Source organism: Heteronotia binoei, chromosome 6, assembly GCF_032191835.1.
Source record: "Heteronotia binoei isolate CCM8104 ecotype False Entrance Well chromosome 6, APGP_CSIRO_Hbin_v1, whole genome shotgun sequence".
NCBI lineage: Eukaryota > Metazoa > Chordata > Lepidosauria > Squamata > Gekkonidae > Heteronotia > Heteronotia binoei.
In genome coordinates, this window is record NC_083228.1 from 121,735,247 (window position 1) to 121,759,381 (window position 24,135).

Here is a 24,135-nt window from a genome sequence, read left to right on the forward strand (position 1 = left end):
GAAGAAGACCGTAGATTTATACCCCACCCTTCTCTCTGAATCAGAGACTCAGAGCAGCTTATAATCTCCTATATCTTCTCCCCCCACAACAGACACCCTGTGAAGTAGGTGGGGCTAAGAGGGCTCTCACAGCAGCTGCCCTTTTCAAAGACAACTCCTGCGATAGCTATGGCTGACCCAAGGCCATTCCAGCAGCTGCAAGTGGAGGAGTGGGGAATCAAACCCAGTTCTCCCAGATAAGAGTCCATGCACTTAACCACTACACTAAACTGGCCCTCTCCACCCTAGACAGGCTACCTCGACTCCCCCAGCATGCTCTGATCCACCAGCTGGGCAGCTCAGGGCTAGAAAAACTGTGTGGTAGGAATTGTACTGGAACCCAGAAGTGTTCGCATATGACAAATCATACATCTACCAAACAGAAGGGAGACCTCCTAGGAATATCAGGAGTGTGACGCTGAGTTAAGCAATGGCAAATCACCTCTGAACATCTCTTGCCTTGAAAACCCTACAGGGTTGCTATTAGTCAGCTATGACTTGACAGCACTTTCCACCACAACATGTTTTCAATAGTCTGAGAATCCTACCTTTATTTATTTATTTATTTATTGGATTTACATCCCACCCTCCCTGCTGAAGCAGGCTCCAGGTGGCTTACAACACATAACTTACAATAAAAACATTTACAGTAAAAGCATTAAACAGCTTTAAATAATTTGGTGCTGATACCTTTGGAAAGCAAGCTATTGCTTTTTGCATGAGTGTCCTTGAACTGTGAGGAAAGATGGCATATAAATGTTATACCAAATCCCTGCCAAATATGGCCCATCTATATGGACTAGTGATACTATGTAATGCCATCTGTCTCCATTTTACCTGCTCAGTTTAGGGCCTTATACTGTGAAATTTCCTGGGCTTTTTTGTAGTAGGAACTCCTTTGCATATTAGGTCACACACACCTGATGTAGCCAATCCTCCAAGAGCTTACAGGGTTCTTAGTGCAGGGCCCACTGTAAGCTCCAGGAGGACTGGCTACATCAGGGGCGTGTGGCCTAATATGCAAGGGAGTTCCTGCTACAAAAAAAAAAAAAAAGCCCCGGAAATTTCACCCTCTTAAATGCTTTTGTTTAAATATGTTTAATTAGTTAACTGTTCCAATTACTTATTTGTTTTAAATTGGCTAATTGTTTTAGAATTGATGTAGCTGTTTTTTAACATCTGATTATGTTGTTACCCACTCTGAGCCCACTTGCGGGGAGGGCAGGATAGGAAAGTAAAGTAATAAATAAATAAATATAGTGAGGTTGGTACCTGGCTGTTATTGACATGAAATCATATTTTGAAGAAAGCCCATCATATACATCTGAATGCTAACTCAGCCACGGATGGGGATATTTCGTTCAATAGATGTTTGTCTAGAAGAGGCATCATCTGGCTAGCATCTCTGTTGAATGTTTCTAAGCGGCTAACTGGTGTATACTAAACAAATTTGGTTTGGCTGCAGCTAAAGCTGCCCTGTGGAAATTCTCAACATACATTTGTTTGATTGAGCTGTCATTTTCAGTTGATCTGCTGATGATCTGTGTCACTTTGTTTAAATGTCCTTGCATTTTTTTTCTTTATGCAGCAACAAAAAAGGCGGGGGGAGAGGAAAAGAAAAAAAGTGGGGAGGGGGGGGAGAAATGTAAGCTTTCTGTGATGGATTAAATGGAGGTGAAATTCGAGAGTTACTCCTGTTTTCGATTTCTGTGTTCCCAGACAGGTGGGTCTGGAATGACAAAGAACTTCATAGGCCAACGCTTGGAAAAACAGAATAGAGTAGATGCCCTTATGATTTAAAACATCCACAGATGTGTCAGCTACCAAATGCTCCTGTTCTAAGACGCTGCTGGAATCAGTAACTGGAACAACTAATATTATTTATATATACTAGGGTAGCCAAAGCTCCAAAGGCTACAGCCACACATCAAAATGGCCAAAGACTATAAACACACACATCACTTTAGTTCAGCAACTATTCCTGTCCCCCGGAAACGTCTGTGTCCATGTTTTATTCTTCCCCAGTCCAGCCCTGCCATTATTTCACCATCACTGCTTTTCCATGTACCTGACAGGGCCGATTTGCACATGGAGTATACAGGGGTGCAGGGGCCTCCACCCTGTGTAACAGCCAGATGTGAGTTACTCAGGTCACATGTACATGGTGTGCAATTTTGGTCACAATAGCAGGATGCATGGAAAAGGGGCATCTACTCTCCTGCCACCACCCCCAGTGCTATTTTTCCAACCTGAAACAGTTTGGGGGGTCAGCTAGAGAAAGAGGAGGAAGTGTGGCTCAGTGGTAGAGAATGTGCTTTGCGTGCAGAAGGTCCCAGGTTCAATTTCCAGCATCTCCAGTTGAGAGGACCAGGCAGTAGGTGATGTGGAAGACCTCTCTGCCTGAGATACTGGAGCTAGGGTTGCCAACCTCCAGGTGGAGCCTGTAGATTTCCTGCTTTTACAACTGATCTTCAGCTGGCAGAGATCAGCACCCCTGGATAAAATGGCTGCTTTAAGGGTAGAATCTATGGCATTGTATGTGCTGAGGCATCCCCTCCTGAAACCCCGCCCTCTCCCGGATCTACTACCCCCAAGGTCTCCAGGTATTTTCCAACCCTGACCTGGCAACCCTATGGAAAGCTGCTGTCAGTCTGAGTAGACAAGACCAGTGTTCCCTCTAAGCTGAGCTAGTGTGAGCTAGCTCACAGCTTTTTAGCCTTCAGCTCACACATTTTTGTCTTAGCTCAGGAAGGATGGCCCTGAGCAAAGTAACTTATGTAGTAACCAAGTTGCTCACTCACAACTTTGATGCCTGTAGCTTACGAAGTAGACGTTTTGCTTGCAAGACTCCTCTGCTTAGAGGGAGCATTGGACAAGATATGTGCACAATGGGCCAAATAGCACTGGTTTGTTTTAGGTCAGAAAAAGCTCGCAGTGCTGAAGCCCCATCTCCACATACACTGAAGTCACATTCCAAATCAAGAACCGCATTGGTGGGAATCAAGGCACACGTATGACTGTTAGTCAGAGCAAGGATCTTGAACCCAACCTGTGTATTTGTAATACATACATTGGCTCCTCAGCTCCATTTCCACCAACACAACCATGGTATCCCTCATTTGTCCTATGTTGACCTGTCTCCAACCTTTCAGTAAAAAGAGTCTGAAATGTTGACTGGTTTAGAATTATGTATATTTGAGGAGGTTTTCTATCATAGGAATTATTTTTTTGGGGGGGGGGCCTTTCTGGGGCTGCACAACAAATGATGAGCCATGAAGTAATCTAATGAGGCATTTGTAGATTGATTATGATGGGAACGGCTATCATTTAATTCCTTTTTTAAAATTCTGATAGACATGTTTATGTTTTAACGTCCATTTTCAAAACACAATTGCAATGAATCAGGGAGGTATGCCATGTTCACTTGTCTGAGGCAAAATATTTACATGAAAATCCTGACTGTGCATGATTAGGCTCAAGGGGTAATACTGCTTTGTGTTTTTGTTAATATTTATTAGACCGCTGGCATGCCAGGGTAGACCCAGGGACTATTTAACCCAGCAGTAGGTTAATAAGAGGGTCAGCTGGGGGTCTTCTATGGATTTCTCTGTGAGCCCAGAGTATCGTTTCATGGCAGTTAGCAGAAACTGTGGGGAACAACCTATTTTGATCTTCATTTTTCTGCGGGGTGGGAAGGAGGAGTTTGAAGCCTGAGTTTGTCTACATATCGCAACCTACCATGCTTTAGCTCAGTTTCCTTCTCAAATAATTTTTTTTCATGAACTGGCAATCAGAGAACATGTAGAAAGGCATTTGCGGGATGGACTCTGCATGGTCAAAATCTGCAATATCGCTGTTTCCATTCACCTGTATTTATTTAAAAGAGGTATACCCCACCTTAGCACCTCAAAACTCAAAGCAGCTAATGAAGCAGCACAAAGCGGCAAGAACACAAAACCATTATAAGCATCCAACAACGTCAGTCAGTCAGTACCTTAATTGGCATAGAACAACAAGTTAAAAACAACCTACAATTAAAAATGAGACAAATTGACAAAAAAAAATAAAACTTCAAACAGTTAAAAGTCAATAGACACAGCCAAATCCAACAAATCAGTTGAGCTTCTATCCAGTACCTTTTTGCAGGTGTACCTATGCAGCCAAGGAAACATCAGTTACAGCCTTAGAAATATTACTGGCTGCTTTGGAGGGTGGATTCCATGGTATTATATATCCTGCTGAGGTCCCTTCCCTTCCCAAATCTCACGCACCTCAGTCTCTACCCCCTAAATCTCCAGATATTTCCCAACCTAGGGCTGGCAACCCTAACCACTGTTAATTAGCCCAATGGGAGAAAAAAATGCAGGGAAAATGCTATTGTTCAACAGTGTGATGTCATTATGCGCTTGGGGATTCATCGGAAACTCTATGATTCAGCAGAAACTCTATAGTAAAACTATAGAGTTTCCAATGAATCCCAAAGCAGATGACATCATTCTATTGAGCAACAGCACTCCCCATGCCTTCATCTTTCTAGTGCCAGCTTTGGGTTGCGAACTTCCTGGAAATTTGGGGATGGGGTCAGGGAAGAATTGGGGAGAGGAGGAGGAGGAGAAGATGAAGAAGATGAGGAGGAGGAGGATGGATTTATATCCTGCCCTCCACTCTGAATCTCAGAGTCTCAAAGCGGCTCCCAATCTCCTTTATCTTCCTCCCCAGTAACAGACACCCTGTGAGGTGGGTGGGGCTGAGAGAGCTCTCACAAAAGCTGCCTTTTCAAGGACAACTCTGCAAGTGCTATGGTTGACCCAAGGCCATTCTAGCATCTGCAAGTGGAGGAGTAGGGAATCAAACCTGGTTCTCCTAGATAAGAGTCCACACACTTAACCACTACACCAAATAATGCCATAGAAACCACCCTCCAAAGCAGCCATTTTCTCCAGGAGAGCTGATCTCTATAATTTGGGTATCAGTTGTGACTCTGGGAGATCTCCAGCATCACCTGGTTGACTGGCTATCCTATATCCACACTAAGATCCCTCTGCTCCACAGACTCCACCCTCTCCAGAAACCATCCCTAAATCTCCAGGCCTTTCCCAAGCCAGAGTTAGCAGCCCTAAAAAAATGACATTCATACTTCAGGATCTGCTGCAGGAAACCCAAAATTTACCACAGCAACTACAATATGTGGGGCTGTGTACAGGCCTACATGAAACTAAGAGGGCACAGAGTTTATTCCCACCTGATTTCATTGTTACATTCAGTTTTCAAGGTGATCCCCCACCCACCCAGTTTCCTAAGAGGCACAGTTCCTGGCTCACAGTTTCTATTAAAAGCAGCTTATAGGCAATTACTTCCAGAAAAATTTTGAAGGCACAAAGCCAGACGTCCCTCAGAATTCACTGTCAGGGTCCTCTCAGAACATGGAAAGCTCAGGGCTGAAGTGATTCTCAAGCCCATATGAACCTCTCTGACAAAAACCAGCTTCTGCTGGTCTGACATCCATTCCCAGAAGGGTTACATGAATGCTGAAGGACTCTGAAGGGGCAGCATAGAAATAAACAAACAATGAATTATATGGCATACTTGTGCAGGACAGGGTGAGACAGAAAGGCAGGCACAATCTTTCTCACTCATTGTACCATTTACTTTACTCCCTCATGGCCATCAAGTGAAGCCAACCTCAATGAGAAAGATGTATGATCAGGGCACCCATTTCTTTAAACTGCAGAGATCAAACTGAACCAGAACTGCTGGGGAATAGGGAGGGTTAACTGTGCTTCAGGGTTGTACCATTTTCCTGTTGCAAATCCTCCTGCCCAATCTGCTATTTGCACTTATATGTTTTCCATCTCAGTGCAAATTGCAGCTTATTTATTTCAGATCTTTATACCAGGGGTAGCCAAACTTGCTTAACAGAAGAGCCACATAGAATAAACATCAGATGTTTGAGAGACACAAGACCTGAAGAAATATTACAGGCATGTCTCTATCGAAACTCTTAATACTTTGTTTTGCACAGAAAAATAAAATACGTATGTTTGCACTTTATAACATGACCATGCCAGAAGGAGACTTTTTTAAAAAAAAAAAAGAACAAAAGCTGGGAATAACAGTCCCCATAAAACCAGCATAGAGAAAAGTTAGGGAATTATTTTTTGGCACCTGTGGGAGAAGGAAACATACATGTACCATATAAATCACTGACCATCATTTGCATCCTTATGCATCTCTCTTTGCCTTGACGTGAAGTTAAATAAATACAGCTCCTACAAAAGCTATGAAACTAAGGGGGAACCCTGCACCATCCTCTTTAATTCCATCCAGTTTTCCCTCTAAGCTGAGTTAGTGTGAGCTAGCTCACAATTTTTTAGCCTCCGGCTCACACATTTTTGTCTCAGCTCAGGAAAAATGGCCCTAGAACAACCTGTTTTATGCAGTAGCTCACCACTTTAACGCCAGTAGCTCACAAAGTAGAATTTTTGCTCACAAGATTCCACAGCTTAGAGGGAACATATGAAGCTGCCTTATATTGAATCAGACCTTTGGTCCATCCAAGTCAGTATTGTCTTCTCAGACTGGCAGCGGCTCTCCAGGGTCTCAAGCTGAGGTTTTTCACACCTATTTGCCTGGACCCTTTTTTGGAGTGCCAGGGATTGAACCTGGGACCTTCTGCTTCCCAAGCAGATGCTCTACCACTGAGCCACCGTCCCTCCCCAAACATTGAGTCCATCCTTCTTTCACTGGCTCCCTTGGCTCCTGCACTCTCTTTCCCTGCTCTATGTCTTTGGGCAACCTCTGTGGTAGAGGAGAAGAGCTTGCAAGCCTATCTATTTCTCCCTCCTTCTCCACTTCACACACGGCGGTGATAATCACCTACCTATGGGCCAGTGCTCAGAGACTCTGAGGTCCTGATGCAAAGCACACTTACTTGAGAGTAAGCCTACATTAAGTTCCTCCTCAGCCTTCAGGAGCCACACAATATGTGTGAAAGAGGCTCCCAAGCTGCGGTTTGGCCAGTCCTGCTTTATACACTCCTGTTCTGCAGAAACGAGACCTAAACCGAGACCAGTTAATATAATAAAACCCAAAACAGTCCATAGAGATTAAAAACCTTATACACAATAAATCAGGAGGGAACCATCCTCCAAGCACCCAACATAATGTCCTACAATTATAGGGTTGCCAAGTCTGGGTTGGGAAATTCTTGAAGATTTGGGGATGGCGACTGGGAAGGGTGAAGTCTGGGGAGGGCAGGAAACTCAGCAGGGATCTGAAATCATAGCGACTTCCTTCCAACACTGTCATTTTTTTCAGGGGAACTGATCGTTGGAACCTGGGAATCACTTGTAATTCCAGGAGAATTTCAGGCAACTATACCAACAAACTACTGAACCACCCTGGACACCAACCATTAAACACTAGCAGGCAACAACTGAAAAAAGAGAAAGGGTATGGAGGAAAGGGTTCAGCCCCCTCTCTGCCAGTTCCAGAGCCCCAATCCCATTGAGCGTCCTCAAGAGTGGTAAATACAAATAGTATAAAAAGAGAGGGAATCCAATAATCCTGAGATTATAGTTCCACTAGGGTTTGATCTCAGGGCAGGCTGGTTGTTCCTACATCACTGATAGGAAAGTGGTCTGCAGAAATCACAGAATGTGGTCTGCAGAAACCCTTTCACAGCACGAGGGCATTTTTTGTTTGTTTGTTTGTTTTGTAGCAGGGACTCCTTTACATGTTAGGCCACACACCCTTGATATAGCCAATCATTCAAGAGTTTACAGGGCTCTTAGTACCGGGCCTCCTGTAAGCTCCAGGAGGATTGGCTACATCAGGGGTGTGTGGCCTAATATGCAAAGGAGTTCCAGCTACAAAAAAAGCCCTGAACCACACGGTGATGGAATTCATAAATCAGCCTGTTGTTAAAGGCAGAGGAGCAAGGACTGACACATGAACATATGAAGCTGCCTTATGCTGAATCAGACCCTTGGGCCATCAAAGTCAGTATTGTCTTCTCAGACTGGCAGCGGCTCTCCAGGGTCTCAAGCTGAGGATTTTCACACCTACTTGCCTGGACCCTTTTTGGAGATGCCAGGGATTGAACCTGGGACGTTCTGCTTACCAAGCAGATGCTCTACCACTGAGCCACCGTCCCTCCCCAACCAACCAACACTGGCAACAAAGTTGCCAAATGCACTCCCAATTCTGATGCAGTGTCCATCGGCCGTACTAAGTGTGGTGGCAAAGCAGCAAGTCGGTAATTGCCAAAGGCCACTCAAATGGACTCAGAAGAGGCTAGGTCAACATTTAAGCAGAGCTTTATTCCTCGACAGCCATATCAATTACACCCTTAGTGCAACTGACAGTCTAAAAGCTCAACCCACGGCTGTGATCTACAGACACATCTGCAAAAAATCAGAAAAGAAAGACACTGCCTGATTTCTATTGCCTCCGCAAAGCTCAAAGATCCAAAGACCAGTCTGTGAATCCTCAAATGATCAGAATTTGTTTGGTTGTGTTTTCTTTTTCTTTTCTTTTTTCGCCTCTCAAGAATATGCACTCCAAAGGGAAATCATGAAAAGCTGTTCCTCCTGAATAAATACACAAAAGGGTAAAAATCCATAAAATCAAATGCCTAAAAAGAAGAAGAAGAAGAAAGAAAGAAGACTTCCTAAATAATAGGAAAATGAAGAGTTTGCTGATATATGACATGCCTCTGAATGCTTTCAGATTCCCTTTTCCAAGTGCAGAACACAGAGAACAAGAATCAGGAGAGATTTTGTGATTATCTGACACACTGCATTATGGAACTAAGTCTTCAGCTTCTTTTTTCCTGGCCCGATCCCAGCATTTCAGGATGCCTCAAAGAGGTGTGCCTCAGATTTATTTCCCCCCCTTCTGAAAAACTTCTCCAAAATATTTCACTTTTCACAATCCCACTAACAAGCATGTATTGACTGCCCAGGCTAAAGATGCAGAAGAGACAGAATGACGCCCTCCTGTCAGTTGTAATTTTGCTTAGAAATGGAGCTGGACCCAAATTAAGCAGGCCTTTCATAAGATGTGATCAAGTGGAGGTACTCCATTCTCTCCTCCTCCACCGCCACAGGCATTGGTTAATTGAGCCAGGCAGTGGTGGTCCAAGGGGACGAGTGAGAAGCTGCTCTTAGCTGCTGGAGCTACTCCTTTGCTCAACAAAATGGTAAAGGAGCCAGAGCCAATAGAGCCACCATCAGTGTTTTTTCTAAGCCAGGGGTGGCCAAACTGCGGCTCGGGAGTTTGTGGCTCGAGAGCCCATGTGGCTCTTTCACACATACTGTGTGGCTCTTGCAGCCCCCACTGCCCCATCAGCTGGCTTGGAGAAGGCATTTGTCTCTTTAAATCACTTCTCCAAGCCAAGCCAGCCAGTAGTTGGGAGAACGCATTTAAAGTTGCTTTATTTCCACCTCCACCTCCCTCCTCCCTCTATTTGCCTTCCTTCCTTCTTGTCTTCTGGCTCTCGAACATCTGACATTCATGTCCTGCGGCTCTCAGACATTTTATGTGGCTCTTACATTAAGCAAGCTTAGCCACCCCCTGCTCTAAGCTGAGTTAGCATAAGCTAGCTCACAGATTTTTAGCCTCCAGCTCACACATTTTTATCTTAGCTCAGGAAGGATGACCGCAGAGCACACTAATTCATGCAGTAGCTCACAACTGTAATCCCAATAGCTCACAAAGTAGAATATTTGCTCACAAGACACTGCAGCTTAGAGGAAACATTGGCCACCACCACTCCCCTCCTGTTTCCTGTCTGTCAGAGGTCAGGAAACACATGAAGCTGTCTTATCTTGAGTCAGACCTGCGGTCTGTCAAGGTCTGTACTGTTTGCTCTGACTGGCAGTGGCTCGCCAAGGTCTCAGATGTGGGTTTTTCACATCACCTACTACCTGATCATTTAACTGCAGATGCCAGGGATTGAACCTGGGACCTTCAGCATGCAAAGCAGATGCTCTGCCACTGAGCCACAGCCACACCCCATGTGGCAACGGGAACTAGAACCAATATTCATTTCTCCCAACTTCTCCTCTCTGTCAGAAAGGTGGCAAAGGGTCCCACATGCCACATCCAATCAGGCCCAAATAATGAGAAGTTGTTGCTGCTGCTTCTCTCCTCCTCTTCAATCCTCTGATATCTGGCTGAGGAGCAAAGGGAGGAGGAGCCAGGAGGAGGAACCACTGCAAATGGAACATGCACACATCAAGGAAGCTCTGCTCCAACCGTTTACGGTAAAAACAAAATACTCTTTCCATTTACAGAACTATTTCCCAGTGTAATATATATGGTCTTCAACAATTCATAACAGTGTTACAGTACAAAAAAATGCAGTCAGAAAACCATTCAGTGCACAACATAGCTACTGTCCATCAATCATAATTCTTTCCAAATCCATTCTGACGATGAAAAGAAACGGTCCAATTTCATTTTGGATATGAACTATCCTTCTTCTAGGGACCGTCTTCCATATTCATAGGTTCAGTAGACTTGAAGCACCACAACAATTCCTGGCTTTTTCTGGTTCATATCCGAAACGAAATTGGACCGGTTCTTTTTATCATCGGACTGGATTTGGAAAGAATTATGGTTGATGGACAGTAGCTATGTTGTGCACTCGATGGTTTTCTGACTATATTTTTGTACTGCAACACTGTTATGAATTGTTGAAGACCATATATATGACACGGAGAAATAGTTTTGTGAACGGAGAGAGTATTTTTTTTGCTTTTCCCAGTTATTGTACCTCCGTAGTCCCGCTAATTGTTGACTAACCGTTTATGGCGGCAATGTCTGCTATTGCATAGTGGTGCATCAGGGATCAGTGGCGGGTCTTCCTGGGCCCCAGCAGGTATCTGTCATTGCAGTTCCTTGAAACTGGCCCCATTGAGAAAAATACTTAACTGGCTCTATCGTGGTTTTAGTGAGGTGCTGTGAACTGATGTTCTATCCTAAATAACGCAGGGGCTTTTTTGAGAAGGAATGCGCAGGAACACAATTCCAGTTGGCTCGGCATCAGGAGTGTGTTCTAATATGCAAATGAGTTCTTGCTGGACTTTTTCTATAGAAAACCTTGTGTGGAACACAATGGTGACGTCAGGGGGTGTGGCCTAATATGTAAATGAGTTCCTGCTGAAATAACGTGTGAACTACCATATGTAGAAATGGGTGTATTTCACTGTTCCACACAAGCATTAGAAAACACATATAATTGTAAGCAAATTCATATTTTCTTATTCTTAAAAACAATCATTTTCTCATTGTCATGGCTGGAAAAGTAAAGTTTAAACTGTGCAGGCAAGCCTGGTGAAATCCATTAAATCAGAGCTTGGTTTAATAACATTTCCAGCCATTGAGAGATGGGTGGGTTTTCAGTGTCCCGCTTGGCTCAAAGGCAAAATAAGGAAAATGTAAATAGGCCTAATTTGAATAATATACATCCCAGAGGAAGAAGCAGGGTTGGTATAATTCTCAAATGTAGAAGAGTGCCTTTGAGAAGCTGGTTCAAATACCAAATATCAGGGGAACCAGCTTCTTTGGAAATTCCTGTGTGTGAGAAACCAGTCTAATGTTACTTCCTCATTGGCTACTGCAGCAGAAATCATAGCCAGGACAGCTTCCTTTTAGGAAGCAATTATAGCAAACTGTCAGTGCTGAGGACAGATCTATTCCTTTGGCCCTGCCAGAGACCATACTGGGTGATGGCTTGATCCCATATGATGCAGTTTTAGGTCCAATCCTGTTCTTGGGAAACCAGCCTGCAATCATTTTGCTCTTCGTCAAGCCATCCAGGGCATCCAACCAAGATCCTAGATACACCGCTATGTTTTCTTAGTCAAAGCTACATTTTGTTCTGGCTTCTTCCTTGCTATTTTCTCCATTCATGAGAACGCGTTCTCTTGTCCTCTGTCTCCCTTCCCTTTAAAATCCTAATAATTGGGCTGAAATCTGAACAGGGAGCATGGAAGAAAACCAACTCTCAGGAACTGAATTAGGAATATCATGGTCTGAAGCTGGCGGAAACCTGGTAGTTGACCAGGGACAGTTTGTGTATTCACAGACTGAGAGCCAGTTTGGTGTAGTGCTTAAATGCATAGACCCTTATCTGGGAGAACTGGGTTTGATTCCCCACTCCTCCGCTTGCAGCTGCTGGAACGGCCTTGGGTCAGCCATAGCTCTCACAGAGCTGTGAGAGCTCTCTCAGCCCCACCCACAGAGTGTTTGTTGTGGGGGAGGAAGATAAAGGAGATGGTGAGCCGCTCTGAGACTCTGAGATTCAGAGTGAAGGGTGGGGTATAAATCCAATATCATCATCATCATCACCTCCTCCTTCTCCTTCTTCTTCTGGCTGCAGAATTCTCTGCAGGTTGTAGGAACAAAGGCAGAGTTGACAACTCCATCTTGGGATACTCCCGGAGACCTGGAGACTCTGCACAGGGAGGACAGAGTTTGGCAAAGAGAATGAGCTCAGCAGCATGTGAAACCTTAGAGTCCACCCTTCAAACCTGCCATTTTCTCCAGAGGAATTGATCTCTGTAATATGGATGCCAACCTACAGCTGAGATCTGGGGATCCCCTGGAACTCCAGGCTATGGAGTTCAGTTCCCCTGGAGAAAATTGATGCCTCAGAGGGTGGACTCTATGGCATTGTATCCCAGTGAGGTCCCTCTCCTCTCCAGGCTCCACTCCCAAATCTCCAGGAGTTCCCCAACCAGGAGCTGGCAACCCTACCCACTCACCCACTGGTAGCTGGGGTGGGAGTTGGCAATCCTACTCTGCAGTATGAAGATCAGTTGTAGTTCTGGGAAAACTCCAGGCCTCACCTAGAGGTTGGTAACAAAGAACAGCCGCCATGGCTCCTTCCTAACCATACAGATTAAGTCTCAGTTGATTGCAACAACATCAGCAATGCCAAACAGCTTGTCTTTTTTGAGTGTGGGAACCGCCATGGCAAAAATAGAAAGCCGAAGCTTTCTCTCCCAAGCGTGCATGTCCTTTCTTTGGATTCTAGCCATGCTTTCTAACAGGGCACTGCCATGATTTGTCTTGCAGGCCAACAGCCAGTTCTACTAAAATCACACATCGTGACCTTTTCGGTTTATACACTGCCAGTACCTATTGTACAGGACTCCATCTCTTCCTCAGCTTGAAAGAGGGCAGTTGTTCTTCAACAGGGGCACAATATGTGGAACACGGCTGGCAACTTTTCTGTTTAAATAGAACAAATCTTTAACTCACAGAGCTGCCTTTATTCCAGGCTACAAGGTTGGAGTCTCCTTGAATCTGTTAGAAACCATTCCCTGAGAGAGGAAACAGACACTGCAAATGAACCATGACTCAGTCAAGCCCCCTTATACCAGCAACTATCCAATGGACTCTATAGAAGCACTTTCTGGTGGGCCCCTTTGCCTCGAACACGAGCTATTACACTCTGAGTCATTTGATTTTTAACCAATTCCAGCGGTTTTCCATCCTTCTTGGGGGCAGGGGGAGTCTTCAATGTGCTTTCTGTACTTCATGCCTCCTGGTGAGGTTTTGTTTGATTGATCGACTGATAGATGGCTGTTTTGCTCAGCCCCAATGCTAATAAACAGGCAATTTACATAACATTTTAAAGAAATAAGATGTGCAAATAAACCCCTCTCCCCACTTTTCTTGCTTTCTTCTAAACAAAATGGCAGCCCTCTATAACACAGAATATTCAGCACTGGACCTTGAGGCAGATTTTTTTTTAAAAAATAAACACTCAACTCCATTTTTACCCTCATCCACAAAGTATAATCACTCCCTTGTATAAAGAAGAGGGCTAAGAAGGGTGAGAAGATTTGTGGGCTTGGATTCGTTTAAGGGCCAAACCAGAAAAAGGTTTGGAGTTCTGTGAGCAGAGCTCCTGGCATTTCAAAATTCTGTTTTCAGGTACAGGGAAGCCCAGTTCTGACCAAGACTGCAAAGCAAGACAGGTCAACATTTTTCCCTGAACAGTTTTCCCAATCTGAGATCAGGGATGCATATACCAAAACTCCTGTGCTGAAAAAATACCCCCCAAATGCCTTTTTGTGTTGCTCTGTGTATTTACAGAACAAAAAGCATTAGGGAATTTTCTGGCATTATCAAAAAATGGGTGAAACAGGAGATCTTTCTGAGGGTCTGCTGCAGAGCAAATAGAACTAAATTTTCAGTGAGCCAAGTCCCCCCTCTCCCCTAAAGATCCACCAAGTATGAAGTTGACTGGACAAACAGGTCTGACTTTACAGCTCCCACAAAAGCCCAGCAGATACTCATGTGCATATTAGGCCACACCCCCTGGTGCCACCGGAAGTGACATCACCCTTTTAGTAGGTTACTTTCTGCATACTGACAGAGAACAGTACAGTGCCATCAGTTGCATTTCATGGATGTGTGTTCTCATACAGCCCAATGAGAGATCTTGTTCCCCCCCCCAAAAAAAACATGGCTGGAGAGAGAGAGAGAGAGCCACATGTGGTGGAGCAGGCAGCAGCAGGCCCAGCTTCTCCTGGGAGGGGGCACTCATGGGGGGTCCACCTCTCTCGCTTTCTTTGCAAGCCCATTGGAGGCTGGAGGCAGCAGAGAGGATGACGCACATGGTCTGGGAACTCTAGTGCTGGGAGCTGGGAGCACATGGTCTGGGAGCTACCTAGTGCCTTCCCCTCTGCTGGAGACCTTTTTTTGAGCCAAAGCCCTGGCCAAACCAGCCGGAACTGCATTCCTGTATGTTCCTGCTCAAAAAAAAAGTCCTGATCTCCACTGTTTCTTATGGAGGGAGGGGATGTGCCATGCTTACAACTTTTAATCTTATCTAGCATAACAGCCTCCAGTTTTCCTCACAGGAGCACCCCATAACTCCACTAGCAAACAGCAAATCAGCACAAACAAAAAAAGGAATAAGCTTCCCACAGAACAGAGCAAACTCCAAAAGCCACTCCCCAAAAATCCAATCCAAAAACCAAATCAGACAGCAAAAAGACTGAAGAAAACTAAACCAGGAAAAAAGTGGACAAACCTCTCACAAATTAATGTGCACACACACAACACACAGAGAGATGATTTTTCCCCAACATAGAATCTAATCAGGAAAATAAAATACTAAATACAGAACCATTTTTTTTAAATAAAAAAAACCCTCTAGCACCTATTGTACCATAGAGTTTTCCCTCCCAAATGGTTAGAGCGTCTGAGAAAACCATAGAGTTTTCTGGGAAACACCTAAAGTGGCTCCACGTGTGCACTGCCATTTTGATGATGTCACTTTGCGGTGACGTCATCGCACCAGTGACATACGGGGAGGTTTCCCCCGCTGGCGCAATGTGGGCCGGCGGGTTGGGAACCTCCCGGGCGGGGGAACTCCCACCTGGAGTAGGGGCTTGGCAGACCTAACTAAATACAAGTGGGCGGATGAAATTTCACGCGGTAGGAATCATGGATCTCCAAATATCCATCAGACATGCAGGGCCACAACTAGGTTTGCCAGCCTCCGGGGGGGGGGGGGTGACTGAGGATTTCCTGGGATTACAACTCATCAGACGACAGAGAACAGTTCCCCTTGAGAAAATGGCTGCTTCAAAAGGAGGACTCTGTGTTATTATAACCCACTGAAGTCCCTCCCCTCCCCAAGCCGCAACCTTCCCCAACTCCACCATCCATCTGGAGCTGGCAACCCTAGTTCCAACTGCACTTGGGTCACGTGGAGAGAGAGAAAAAAAACATCCTTCAAAAAAAGCGCAAAATTAAAGGTGCACAGTGGCCTAGAGATTGGTAGGAAAATATTTAATACTTTCACCCTTGCACAATTTCACTTAACAAAACTTCCACTACCACCTCAAAGTCATTAGCCCTGGAAGGATGACAGAAAGGCACCTATCTTGGTTTCTCCCAAACCTAATAGCAATCAAGAAGAGAGATTTCAGTAATCAAAACTATACCAGGATAGAAGAGTTAATCCCCCCTCCCCCATGTGGCTGGGTCCCATTCAGAGCCCCGAATATCTGTGATTTAACTTTTCAAGGCACTTGGAAGACCTGATCGCAGCTGGGAAGATACGATAGTCTGTTTTGACTAGGTGTGTAGGCAATGATGGTTTAAAGGTGCTAAGGACTGAAGAATTCATAGAACGTTCTTCAGAGTTCTCCTCATTTCCGAAGCACAAGAACAGGTTTTCTTTTTATAAATCCACAACAAAAAGATATTTGGATCTGACCTGCACCGCACACACATAAAAAGAAATTTGCATCTGTTTTCTGGTTATTTCTCCAATAAAATATTTCAAGGCTGTATTTCAGCTCTCCCATTGAACTCTGGAATTTCTTGAGCCTTTTCTGGCAAGCTTTGATTCCCTTCCTATCTTTCAATCTTCACTCAGAATAAAGCACAACTGATTCAAAATAGTTATAAATGCATGTAAAATTCTTTAAGTAAATAACTAAATGAGTTATCCTGAAAACAGGCCTAACGGACACTTGGTACACACAGCGGTTGGATCCTAATTGGAAGACCTCTCTCCCAGCGCCCCCTTCTTTCTCTCTCCTCAACCAAAAAGAAAAATTGCTCTTAAGTAGCAGGTGAACTCTAGAAGAGCACATAATGACTTATAGGGGTGCAGCTAGGTAGGAGAATTAATAGAGCTGCCAACTCCAGATTGGGAAATTCCTGGAGATTTGGGGATGGAGCCTAAGGAAAGAGCAATTGTGGGAGGAGCGGAATCTCAGCAGGGTATAATGCCACAGAATACAACCTCAGCAGAGTATAATGCCACAGAATACAACCTCATTCTTGTATTTTCCTAACACTACAATGTGAATTAACAACTCTACTCCTTGCCCCCATCTTCTGTGCTTGCCTAAGACTGGTCATTTGTTACTTGCGACTTCCAATTGATTTTCTTTTCCCTTTGCTTTTTTTTCAGCCGCAAGAGCACAGAACAAGCAACACGATTTATACCAGCCATCTAGCTCCAATCATTAGATAACAGGGCCCTTTACTGGAAGTGGTTCAGAGTAAAACAATAGTTTAATTTTACAGTTGCTTTCATTTCTGACTTTTATTGCAGAAGGTTCAAAGGAAGGACAACATTGTAACTCAGTGGCTCTTTAGGCTTAATGTCAAGGGCCCCTTCTTACACTCCCAAAGTGATGGAACAGCTCCATTTCCATGACTCCATTCCTCCAAAGGAATGCTGGACAGGATCTGTCCTTACTGAATGAAACACATGTGGATATAAATGAAGTTGCTTTATACTGAATCAGACCATCAAGGTCAGTATTGCCTACTCAGACTGGCAGCAGCTCTCCAAGGTCTCAAGTGGAGGTCTTTCACATCCCCTAGTCACATCACCTGATCCTATTAACCAGAAATGCCAGGGACTGGACCTAGGACCTTCTAAATGCCAGTAAGTTGCTCTCCCCTCTGAGCCACAGCACTTCCCTGAATTATTGTTGTCCTCATTTTTTGCTAGGTAATGACCAAATGGGATGGGTCCACTTAGTAGAATTATGAGCTGGGTCAACTCACATTGTATTCATCATTTGCAAACAGGGAACTGATGACTGCTCATTGGCCCATTTGTGGCTGTTTCACTATAAGAACATGAGTCCTGCTGGGTCAGACCAATGGCCCATCTAGTCCAGCATCCTATCTCACACAGTGCCCAACCAGTTCTTCTGGAGGGCCAACAACGGGCATAGAGGCTGAGGCCTTCCCTTGATGTTGCCTCCTGGACTGGCTCTGGGATTCAGAGGTTTCGTGGAGGTTCCCCTCAGTCAAATGCCAGAGACTAAACCTAGGACCTTCTACATGCCAAGTCAAAAATCACATCTATCATAAGAACATAAGAGAAACCATGTAGGATCAGACCAATGGCCCATCCAGTCCGTGTTACACAGCAGCCAAAACCCAGGTGTCATCAGGAGGTCCATCAACTGGGTCAGAACTCCAGAAGCCCTCCCACAATGGCCCCCCAAGCACCAAGAATATAGAGCATCACTGCCCCAGACACAATGTTACATCTATACCTTGTAGTTAATAGCTACTGAATGGACTCTGCTCCATATGTTTATCCAATTTGCTCTTGACGTTGTCTATGCTTGTAGCTGCCACCACTTCCTGTGGCAATGAATTCCATGGGTTAAATTACTCTGGGTGAAGGAGTACTTCCTTTTATCTGTCCTAAACCCACTGCTCATCAATTTCATTGAATGCCCATAAGTTCTTCTATGGGGAGAATATGAGAAATGTACCGGTACTTATTTCTCTGCCTTCTCTATCCCATGCATAATTTTGTAAACCTTTGTCATGTCACCCCTCAGTCATCTTTTCTCCAAGCTAAAGAGCCCTAAACTCTTTAGCCTTTCTTCACAGGGAAAGTGTTCCATTCCCTTAATCATTTTAGTTGCCCTTTTTCCGCACCTTTTCCAATGCTGTTAAATATTCTTTTTTAAAAAAAAATAGTAATGTGTTTGTGTGTGTGGTCGCATGGTGATCCCAACTGGGGCCTGGACATTTTTCAGAGAGATGGCTTGATAGGCCTGCCTCTGTGTCCCAGCTCTGGTATTCCTTTGGAGGTTTTCCCCTCCAAGTACTTACCAGGGTCAGCTCTGCTTAGGTCCTAAGATCTGATGAGATCAGGCTTGCTTGGGTAGCATAATATCTTTTTTTAGGTGTGGTGACGAGAACAGTACACACTATTCCCTTATAAATCCATTCTAAATAAACACAATAGCCTTTTTTAAAATAAACGACATTTAACATTCATTTAACATCTAAATAGTCCTTAGCGATGTTACTATCTGCCAATCTGTATGAATCAGGAGTGTTTTGGTGCTTGCACAGTTTTGAAAATAGCCATGGCAAATCTGTGAAATTCAGTACCAAACCAAACAGACCCAGCAATGGGCTCATCACAGCCCAAACAAGGTAAATGAAATCTTTAAACACATTCAATGCAAAAATTGCACGGTCCCTAGCCAGGATGTCAGACTTTTAAATCCTTTGGTCTACTTTTCCATCATAAAATATGACAGTCTGAATTGTCTTCTTTTTCTTTTTCTTTTTTTTGCATTCGGCATGCCTTCAGGGATTTGAATGGCTCCAAATACTACAATGCATGGCCTCGTTAAGGAGGGGCCATCACTCAATGGTGGAGCGCACGCTTGGCATGTAGAATGTCCCAGTTATTGAAACTGGCATCTCCAATTAAAAGGATATCAGGTAGCACAGCCTGGAAAGACCTCAGTCCAAGACCTTGGAGAATGCCGGCAGCAAGAGTAGACCAGTGATTCCTAAAATGTCTACCATAAGAATGGCTATAAAAAAAAATGTAATCATCATGTCTGTTTCTTGCCCCCATTGCATGACCTCTGGCAGCCCCATGCAGTACGGATTCCACCTCTTGCTTCTCTCTGCTAAAGTATTGGCAGTGAACCCAGACCAAGAGAGAGAGTAAGATTACATTCAGCTATCCTGAGGGTCAAATGATAGGAAAAGAAGACATGTATCTCCCAACATTTTTAAAAGTGAAATTCAGATGCACTGGTCCAGTTCAGACTGAGGTTACACTGTAAGGCGGTTTAGTCCTTGCAGCATCCCTGCTTTCACCTACTGAAACTACCCTTGCTATGAGCCCATAAATGGAGAGGGGGAAATGTGCACCTGTTTTTTTTTCCTTCAAAGGATTATATGGGGGGGAGGTTAATAGGCAAAACCAGGGGTAGAATTCTAGCAGGAGCTCCTTTGCATATTAGGCCACACCCTGCTGATGTAGCCAATCCTCCAAGAGTTTACAAAAAAAAGAGCCTTGTAAGCTCTTGGAGGACTGGCTACATCAGGGGTGTGTGGCCCAATATGCAAAGGAGCTCCTGCTAGAATCCCACCCCAGGCAAAACAGTTCAGAGGTGGAAGGATTCTACTCCCTTTCCCCTGCCGTGGTCTGATTTACATCACGAGCTGCCAGGACCACAGAGGAACAACTGTAAGGATAGTCACCAAGAAGGGTTTGGTGATCTGATTTACAGCAGTGCATACTTGAAAATTTACTACACAAAGATGCTAGGAAGATCCCATCACAGATCTCCCATCACTTCATCTGTTTCGACCCTGACTCAGCCCACCCACAGATGACAACAGTAGCTGTTCTGAGACGTGAAGGTAGACGGAGTGAAGGGTGCTTCTGATTTTGATCCCGTTCACCTAAATTACAAGACGAACAGACAGCACAGGTGGAGAAATGAATGATCTGGTATGTTAGTGTCATATGTTGATCAGATGCACTTTCTGGCATTCTCAGGTCAGGCAAGGAACTCAAACATACCACTTTGGATTTTCAGATTAGCTAACTATATTTATAGCCTGCAGAGACAGTTGGACAATATGAAGCAACCCAAAGCCATCACAGATCATCCTAAAGCAAAAAGACCATTTTTGTGATTTGAAGGCTGGCATTGACATCCAGTTTGCAGATGCCTTTACATTCCCAGCAGAATCTGGAGTCAAGGTTTTAGTTGTCAGTTTCTCTGTGAATTAATCATGAAGAAGTATTATAGACCAGGGCTTTTTCCCCTGGGGAAACATGAGGGAACGGAGTTCTGGAACCTCTTTATGGAAGCAAAATTCTCAAAAAAAAAATAAAAATAAAGTTCATGAGGGCCACCTATGTGCTTCCCCTTCATTCCCCCTTTGAGAGTTCCAGCACATCTTTTTTCCAGAAAAAAAGCCCTGCTACGGACCCAACACAAAAGGACAGCCTCAGTGGAGATGAACATCCAGCCTGTATTCAAGGGGAAGGGGAGAAATGTATATAATTATCAGCTTTCCTCTTTTTTAAAAAAGAAGAATATTAATTCATCCTGTACTATCACATGAAACATACAATGAAGGTTCTGGGAATCGTATAGGCAAACTATAGGAAGAAGCTACTTACTGAGGCATGATGGAAATAAATACATAATTCAGGACCCTTACAAAAAAATTGTCCTTGGCATTAATGAGGAACAAATTAGCTACTCTCCTTGGGTGTCTACCAGAAATAACAGTAACAAGTGGAGCCTTCCCCACCTCCAGTAATATGTTCGTTTGTAGATAAGCACAGCAGAGAGAGGTAAAAATTATTTCTTAAAAGTTTGCTGTTTTCTTTTTTCCTAGATGTAAATGATAGGCTTGGATCTGGGAATCATTTCAGAAATAGGCATTCCGCTGAGACAACGGCTTTTGTCATCAGAAGAAAGAATTGGGGGACTATCAAAATGAACCAAAAGAACAGCAGACTTTGCCTTGGAGGATATCGAAGCAGTAAACAACACGTAACTTTCCAAACTTACTGGGCGACCACAAGATGGAAGGGAGTGACATGGCCAGCTCCCAGGGAAAAGCAGGCACGTGGGAGCTCAAGCAAAGTCCTGGGTGGGTGGAGACCATGTGGGTTGAGCTCAATTAGTATAACATTTTGACAAATAAAATTATTGCAAATAGACCCCCTCACGAAGCAAAGTCACTATTTAAAAGCAGAAGACTTTAAAGAAAGAATGTGTCTTTGCAGAAGATGGGACAAAGTTAAGTAGCTGGGGCTCTTTTAATTTGGAAAAAGGTTTTATCTAGTACACCTTTATCCTTCCATTCTTCCAGGGAGTTCAGATCAGCAAACATGGTTCTCCCTTCCCCTATTTATCCACACAACAGCCCTGTGAGGTAGGTTAGGCGGAGAGTATGCAACTGGCCCAAGGTCACCCAACAAGTTTCATAGCAGAGTGGGGATCTGCAGTCTTCCAAATACTAGTTTGACATTCCGGCCCCTATGGCACACTCACTTCTAACATCCTCTAACACAAGATCTGGCAGTGCCTACTGGTATAGATGGCTTCAAAAGGTGCTCATATCATAGATGTTTATCAATGGCTAGATAGCTAAATAGAACTTCCATGTACAGAGGCAGTATACCTCTGACTTACAGATTCTGGGGGCAAGTGACAGATAACGAATATTGCCATCATGACCCTTTGAGATCTGGGTACCTGGCTAGCCCCTGTTAGGATGAGGGACCAAAAGGACCTTTGATCTAATCCTGTATATTCCCATGTCTTCACTAAATACAATGAAACTTTGTAAGCTTGTTTTATCCCCTTGGAACTTTTCATTTCCCCCCTTATTACTTTTTCCTGTTTCCTTATCTTTTTGTGAATCACTGGTGGTATCTTTTTCCAATTTAAATTTCATTGCACTGTTTTGTCATTAGAACACCTAGACCACCAACATTCCTCAATTTTGCTCAATGTACAAATGCCCAGAACCATTGTGACAGGAGGGAGAGGACTATGGTTCTTTCTCATATCCCAAAACAAAATGATGATGTTGACATGAACGAAACAAGCAAGCAGACCTAAGCCACTGAAAGACAGATTCGGTCACAGTGTTTTTTATTTGTATAATTTAATTAACCTGCCATTGTCTCATCTATTATGCAGATGCAGAAATACTAATAATACGAATCCTTACATATCCTGAAAGACAAAATAAATGGCTCTATGCAATGAAGATCAGATCGTTGGTTTTCCCCCCCTCCCTCCCTCTTTCCCACCTTGAGCTTGGATCTCCTTTGGCCATAGCTCTTGTAACTAGCTTCTGGGTAAAATTCATTAATTTTTATTAACAGGGAAAACATTTGTCCCGGTGACAATATTTGCATTGCCTGAATGATTTTCACCTCTGCCACAAGGTGTACTATCGGCTCATACATCACCCGATTACTTGGAGAGCAGAAACACCCTCAGTCATTAGTGAGTGAATTAAAGATGATCTAAAGAGCTATTAATCACACTGACAAAAGCCTTAATGTTGCTGTGACCCTTGTGGAGCCTGGGGACTAAAGGGGAAGCAGAGGGAGAGAAAATGGAAACATATGTTTTCTCCAAAATAACCTACCTTAGGAGAACTGTCAAAGAGAGAGTCCCATCAAGTGGAGGAATTTTGCCTCTGGATTATACAGGGAATTCTTTGTATAATCAAACCCTCCCCTAGCCACCCACCCGCCTACCCCCTTTCAATGAATTTGTTTATGATCAATACAAGCAATTAAGTGGCAAGAATTCGAATGCCACAATCGCAGCCCTAATTTTTGTAATCTGAACTTTTAATTTTTTATTATTATTTTTTTATTATTGGAGGGATCAAAGAAATTGTGTGTCTGCAAAAACACATCAGTGCATTGTGTGTTTGCAAAAATGCATCAGCATCACATTGAAGAGGTTCCCTTCATATAAGAGATCTACGGTCAGGTTATTTTTAATAGTATTCAGATTAACCAAATCTGGTTGTCTACTATTATGTGTTAGTCTAAGAAAGCAAATTCATTTCTGCACTAACATATACAAAACGGTGCAAGGAAGGATTAAAGGCGGCTGTCCTATGCATGATTACTTGAGGGTGTACCCCATTGAACTCTGCAAGATTTACTTCTGAGTAAATATTTTTATTACTCTGTGCTCCCGTTTAAAAATGACATGACGGAAAAGCGTGTTTCAGCCTGACCTTCGCAATATTCGCTTGGAAGTTCGTTTCATTGCATTCCATAGGATTTAACATCCAAGACGTTTGTCTTATTTTTTCTTGCAAAAGTTTGGGGGGTTCGACTCCACATTCCCAGTTACAGGCTATTAGAAAACTGCACCGTTTAGCAAATGGATATCCAAGATATTTTTTTTTTTTTTGGCATTAAAATTTATCATCAAGAGTTAAAATTGGGGGGGGGGGGGTTGGGGAGTTAATCTCTAAGAAGCTCATTCTTGCTGTGCAAGTCAAGCTCAGGTCTGAAATCAAGGGCCCCTGCAGTCTCTTCTTTCCATCAGGTCAGGTCAAAATGTGTAAGATAAAGAGTCCCCCTCCCCACAGTGCTCTGGAATTCCAGGGGAGCCAGTTCTAAGTTTTCATAGCAAATGCAAAACATTTACCCCATGTCATAGGATACACCTCAATAAGATGAACTTCTCTCAAGTTTAAAACACTAAGAGTCTATTTGTATTATGCAATTTTTATTGCTATGATTTTGTTTCAATGCGCTGGCAG

The 24,135-nt window shown here is 43.8% G+C and overlaps 1 protein-coding gene and 1 non-coding gene across 13 annotated transcripts in view; both read right to left on the reverse strand.

The window, feature by feature from the left end:
• Positions 1-24,135, reverse strand: part of MECOM (MDS1 and EVI1 complex locus) — a 740,730-nt gene that overhangs the window by 414,413 nt on the left and 302,182 nt on the right. The gene's annotated exons all lie outside the window — the stretch shown is intronic.
• TRNAA-UGC (transfer RNA alanine (anticodon UGC)) lies at positions 9,982-10,050 on the reverse strand. The gene has a single exon. It is a non-coding gene; the product is annotated as a tRNA-Ala (tRNA).